This window comes from Elephas maximus, chromosome 17, assembly GCF_024166365.1.
Source record: "Elephas maximus indicus isolate mEleMax1 chromosome 17, mEleMax1 primary haplotype, whole genome shotgun sequence".
NCBI classification, from domain to species: domain Eukaryota; kingdom Metazoa; phylum Chordata; class Mammalia; order Proboscidea; family Elephantidae; genus Elephas; species Elephas maximus.
Genome location: NC_064835.1, coordinates 24397165 through 24403469, shown reverse-complemented (window position 1 = coordinate 24403469; position 6305 = coordinate 24397165). Strand labels below are relative to the sequence as shown.

The 6305-nt window shown below is 35.3% G+C and overlaps 1 non-coding gene across 1 annotated transcript; it reads left to right on the top strand.

Moving 5' to 3' along the window:
- Nucleotides 1-602: 602 nt before the first annotated feature.
- LOC126061255 (U6 spliceosomal RNA) lies at nucleotides 603-704 on the top strand. The gene has a single exon (XR_007513734.1). It is a non-coding gene; the product is annotated as a U6 spliceosomal RNA (small nuclear RNA).
- The last annotated feature ends 5601 nt before the right edge of the window (nucleotides 705-6305 follow it).

The window sequence follows — 6305 nt, the reverse complement described above, 5'->3', positions numbered from 1 at the left end:
GAGCCCAAAAGATTGAGAAAAGCAACAAATTTGCTGTAAATACTCCTCTTATCTGGAGACATTTATTTAGTAAATTAAAATTTCAGTGTTACAATATCCCAATAAGCAAACATCTTTAAGAAGGCAATATAAATGACACAACGTCCTATTATTAAAGTTTATTTACTTAGTCTACATTGGTCTTCTTTTAAAGACATATCATTTTTTTAATTAAGAAATAATTGTAAGACAGCTGAAAGAGATCAGAACATAAGTTGCAAGTTTAAAAGGGGAAGGAAGACATGAGAAAGTTGTTAAAGGAAGCTCGTATTGAAGAGGAAGAAAAGAGGCCTCCAAAAACCTATAAAACACAGTTAAAAAAAAAAAAATCCTTGAATTACATAGTTACCTAGGACTCTGGAACATTTGAACATACGAAAGCACACATATATATTCAAAACATCTCATGCACATAAAAGGGATTGCCCTGAATCATCAAAAAGATTATTTTCAGCATCTTCAAAGCAAAAAAAAACACGGAAGTATGAAATGTAAAGCAAGAATAATAAGGTATTTATACATGTGAAATTTCACTGAAAATGAAATGGTATCATACTAAACGAAAGTGAAACAGTACTTATACTAAAACTGGAACAATACAGAGAAGATTAGCATGGCCCCCGCACAAGGACGACAAGCAAATTTGTGAAGGCTTCTGTAATTTTTGGAACACTGGAGGCACAGTGATTAAGAGTTTGGCTGCTAATCAAAAGATTGGCAGTTTGAATCTAACAGCTGCTTCTTGGAAACCTTATGGGGCAGTTCTACTCTGTCCTATAGGGTTGCTGTGAGTTGGCATCAACTCAAAGCAATTGGTTTGATTTTTGGGTATCTGCATAGATGGTACATTTCTCTGTAAGGAGAGAAAAAGACACTGTTCATCTCCCAATTTTACTCTTTTGTGGCTGATGACCTACAATGCTAGTGCTTTTAAGGCTTTATAATGCAGCCAGCATGTAAGGCAGAAAAGTCTCAGCTCTGATCCTTGGAAAGAATAAATGGATATCTAAGGAAAGTAGCTGCCTGCTTACACCATCAGCTAAACAGAGATATGAGAACACTGTCCATCAGAACCTTCACGGAGATGCCCATGAAGAATCCAGTATTTAAATGGAAATAAAAGATGTATGCCTAATTAGGATAAAAATTAATATTTTATAATTTTCCTACTTTTATTTAATAAAACTAGTGCTGTCAAGTTGATTCCGACTCATAGCGACCCTATAGATACTCAAATCTAAGACATTTCTTCCTCTTGTTAATCCTGCTTTTTAAGCATAGTACTGTCTGTATCTGTAAAAAAAAGAAAATTTTCTTTTTTTTTTTTACCGTCTGTATCAAGTAGAAAAAAATGATCTGTTATTTTCTTTCATAGAAAGACGGCATTTAATAAAATTTACCTAATCGGTCTATAATATAGAGCTATATTATTGGTGATATATCCTGTTGTTTCTTGCATTTTTATGATGTAATTTTATTCAGGAGACAAGAATAATATTTGTTAAACATAAGAACCTCAAACATCATTGGGAATAGTGCCGTCCCTTTGAACTCTGATAAAGCTGGTGTTTTGCCAGGAAAATTAAATTCATAAAGTTCAACCTTCTTGCTAGAGAATGAGGTTTAACTTAACTACGGCAGCTAACAAAAAGGTTGGCAAATCAAATCTACCAGGCACTCTTTGGAAATTCTATGGGACAGTTCCACCCTGTCCTATAGGGTTGCCATGAATTGGAATCGACTCAATGGCAACTGGTTTTGGGTTTTTTTTTTTTTTTAATGCTAAGAGAAGGAGATATTTTTGTGTTTGTTGCATTACGTAAAGCAACTGTCATAAAACATCTGCATGAATTTTATCAGAACCAAATATTTCCTAACTTCAAATTTTTTCCCCTATGATTGTATTATGACATAGATGGAGAGGCATCATATTCAGAGGCAGAAGACATGAGTTAAAACCTTGACTCCACTACTTAGTGTAAAGCCTGTGTGGTTACAACAAATCATTCATTCACTGAGTCTATTTCTTTAACCATAAAAAGACTAATTATGCTGATTAAAACATCCTTATGAAGCTTTGCAAACTCTAATCCACAATGCAACTATCAGTTATTATTTTTATTATGATTTGCATTTCTAACATACTTTCTGAGTTTGTGTGATTTACTCCAAAGCTCCCCAAAGCAGCAGGCATCATTACCCAAGAGGCATGAATGACAGAGTCGATTAACATATGCATCATTATCAGGAAAAAGGTACTCTTTGTTCCAGGCTCTCATAAAGTAGAGCATTCTGTTTCAACTGGAAAATGAAAAAGCTTGAAAAATAATTATTTAAGGAACATAAAAATCAAGAGATTTCTGGATTTCCTATATTCACTTGGGAAGAATTGTCAAGAGTTGGGTGCATATTAGAAACAATAAATTAAGGCATTGTGGTTTAAATTTAAGAGAGTGGAATAGCATTTTAGCAGCTGCCACATTGGCAATTATGCTATGTTCCTGCCCTGACAGAAACAACTTTTGCTGTGACCTGGTCAGACAAGCATTGGGAGCAACACGTGGGTGAGGTCATTAAATACTGTCAATATAACCAAGCTGGTTGACCTGTCTACCTCTAAAATATTCTCAATGATTTCTTGAACTTTGACAATAATGATGGGCCCTGTCACAAATTAAGTTTGAAAATGTAGTACTGCACTTGCCAATAGTGACTTTAATTAGATGCTATTTAAGAATCAAAAAACATCTACAAAAAAATAAGTCTTCCACGTAAGCAGATGTAACACATTTCAAGTCAAGTGGGAATTAAATGTTGGGCTCTGGGGCACTTGTTTGGCTTAATGGTGGTTCTGATAATACTAAAGCTGAGTTCAAGAGAACAGGAACTCAAATGAAGGAAATTGCCATCCAATACATGTACAGACAGAATGCAAGTAAATATGGAAATGTAAAATACTCACAGTTATCTCCTCCAGGCAAAGTTTTTTAGAGCAGTTGCCAGGTATTGCAACTTTTCCTTTGGCAGCCATTTAAAAAACACATAAATACAATCTCGATGTCTTCCTCTAATGAGGAAGGTAGAATTTGCTTTTCCAGCATAGCAAAGTGATAAGAGATTGCTCTCTGGAGCCAGTCTATCAAAGTTTGAATCCTGCTGCTTACTAGTTGTGTAACCTTGAGCAAAGTAACTTATGAATTTTCTTCTTCTTTAAAATACATCTCATAGAATTTTTAAGCATAGGATATTGTTAATTGTGGTTAAAAACTGGTACATATTGAGTGCCATATAAGTCTTTGGTGTTATTGCTTTAATATCTTGAATGATGAAATATTAATTAAAGCATTTACATACAGCTAACCCCAAACATCACTTAGAGCTTCTTTTATGACTTACTGAGAAGGTGACGTCAACTTACCTTAAGACTAAAGCTGGGATCTCAGCTTTATTTTCAAATTTTGAAAGGGAGCTTAGATATATACAACAACTAATTCCCAAAGGACTACAAATCTCTCAAGATTTGGCCCCATGTACATTACACAATTATGAAAAAGCATATTAGACCTTTATACTATCTCATAAAGATCTCATCACCAAAGGAACTGGTCCTTGTGAGAAAAAATAAAGTATAAAGTAAACCTCATCCTTACATAACACATTGGAATTTACAAACTGTTATGCCAGATGTTATTCTTTTGAATCCTCTGGACCACCATGTGAAACCAACACAGAAAAATAAAGCTAAGGGAGTTTAAATTACTTTCCACTCGATAATTGGCAGAGCCATGATTTAAAGTTATCTGGTTCCAAGTCATTTTGAACCTATCAAGAAATTAACTCCTCATTAATTTTGTGGAACTGATACACAAATTAGCAGCCCTCATTATTCTTCAGGAAGAGTTCACTAGAAAATACCATTCTTCAGGAAGAGTCTGCTAGAAAATACCATTACCCTTGCCCAGCTGTAGGGAACATTTTCATTTAGTTTCCATAATAAAGCTTTCATACAGGTTGTAATTGAGGCATTACCAAAAAGGCACTAATTAAAGGAAGATATATGAAGGATAGAGACAGACAAGGTAGAATAAACTTAGGGCTACCAAATTTCCTGTATCTAAAACTAATGAAATTATTTTAAAAAACTAAATTAATTTAGTAAAATTAATAATATGCATATCAGTTCACCACTCGTCTGTCAGTTTGTCATACTGTGAGGGGTTGACCATTGTTATGATGCTGGAAGCTATGCAACTAGTATTTCAAATACCAGCAGGGTCACTTATGGTGGACAGGTCTCAGTCAAGCTTCCACACTAAGACAGACTGGGAAGAAGGACCTGGCAATCTACTTCTGGAAAAAAATTGGCCAGTGAAAACCTTGTGGATAGCAGTAGGACAATGTAAGATATAGTGCCAGAAGATGAGTCCCTCAGGTTGGAAGGCACTCAGAACAAGACTGGGGAAAGAATCCCTCCTCAAAGCAGTTGTTGTTAGGTTCTGTTGTTTTTGAAAACTTTAAAGACGTCTTCTGCTGCTGCAAAAGACCTCAAGGTAGGGTCGACCTTAATGACGTGGATGAAGTAAATCTTCCAGAATCGTCATTTGCTGATGTTGCATAACTCAAAATAAGAAGAAACAGCTACAAACAGCCATTAATAATTGGAACGTGGGCTGTACAAAGTATGAATCGAGAAAAATTGGAAGTTGTCAAAAGTGAAAGGGAACGCTTCAGGATCAATATCCTAGGCATTGGTGAGCTGAAATGGACTGATAGAGCCATTTATAATCTGACAATCCTATGGTCTATTTTGCAAGGAATCACAAATTAAAGAGGAATGGGGTCAGTTTCATGGTCAAAAAGAACATTTCAAGATATATTCTGAAGTATAATGCTGTCAGAGATAGTATGATATTCATATGTCCACAAGGAAGACCAGTCAATATGAATATTATTCAAATTTATGCACCAACACTAGAGCCAAAGATAAATTGAAGATTTTTCACCATCTTCTGCAGTTTTAAGTTGATCAAATGTAATCAATATGCGCTGATAATTACTAGTGATTAGAATGAGAAAGTTGGAAACAAACAAAGATCAGTAATTGGAAAACATGGCCTTGGTGATAGAAACAATGCTGGAGGTCACATAATAGAATTTTGTAAGAATAACAACTTATTCATTCCAAATACTTTTTTTTTTTTCAACAAAATAATCAGCATCTATATATGTGGACTTCTCCACATGGAATAGACAAGAATCAAATTGACTACATCTGTGGAAAGAGACAATGGAGAAGCTCAATATCATTAGTCAGAACAAGACCAGGGGCTGATTGTGAAACAGACCATCAACTGCTCATATGCAAGTTCAAGTGGAAGCTGAGGAAAATTAAACAAGTCCATGAGAGCCAAAGTATGTCCTTATGTTACACCTGAATTTAGAGACCATTTCAAGAACAGATTTAGTGCATTGAACGGTAATGACTGAAGACTAGGCGAGTTGTGGGATGACATCAAGGACATCATACAAGAAGAAAGCTAAAGGTTATTAAAAGGAAAGAAAGAAGGAAAAGACCAAAACGTATGTCAGAAGAGATTCTGAAGCTGTTCTTGATTGCAGAGTAGCTAAAGTAACAATAGAAATGATGAAGTAAAAGAGCTGAAAAGATTTCAAAGGGCAGCTCCAGAAGACAAAGTAGTATTATAATAAAATGTTCCTGGAGATAGAAAATGAAAAGGGATGAACATGCCTGGAATTTCTCAAGCTGAAACAAATGAAGAAAAAATTCAAACCTTGAGTTGCAATATTGAAGGATTTTGCTGGTATAAATTGAATGACACAGGAGGCATCAAATGAAGGTGGAAGGAATACACAAATTTGCTGTACCAAAAAGAATTGGTCAACATTCAGCCATTTCAGGATGTAGCACATGATCAAGAACAAATCTTACTGAGGGAAGATGTCTAAGATGCACTGAAGGTATTGGTGAACGAAGGCTCCAGGAATTGACGAAATGCCAGTTGAGGTAGTTCAACAAAAGAATGAAACACTGGAAGTGCTCACTTGTCTATGCCAAGAAACTTGGAAGACAGATACCTGGCCAAGCGACTGGAAGAGATCCATATACATGCCTACCCGAAAGAAAGGTGATCCAACAGACTGTGGAAATTAACCAACAATATCATTAGTATCATATGGAAGTAAAATTATGTAGAAGACATAGTTACAGCAGTACATCAACAGAGAACTGCCAGATATTCAAGGCA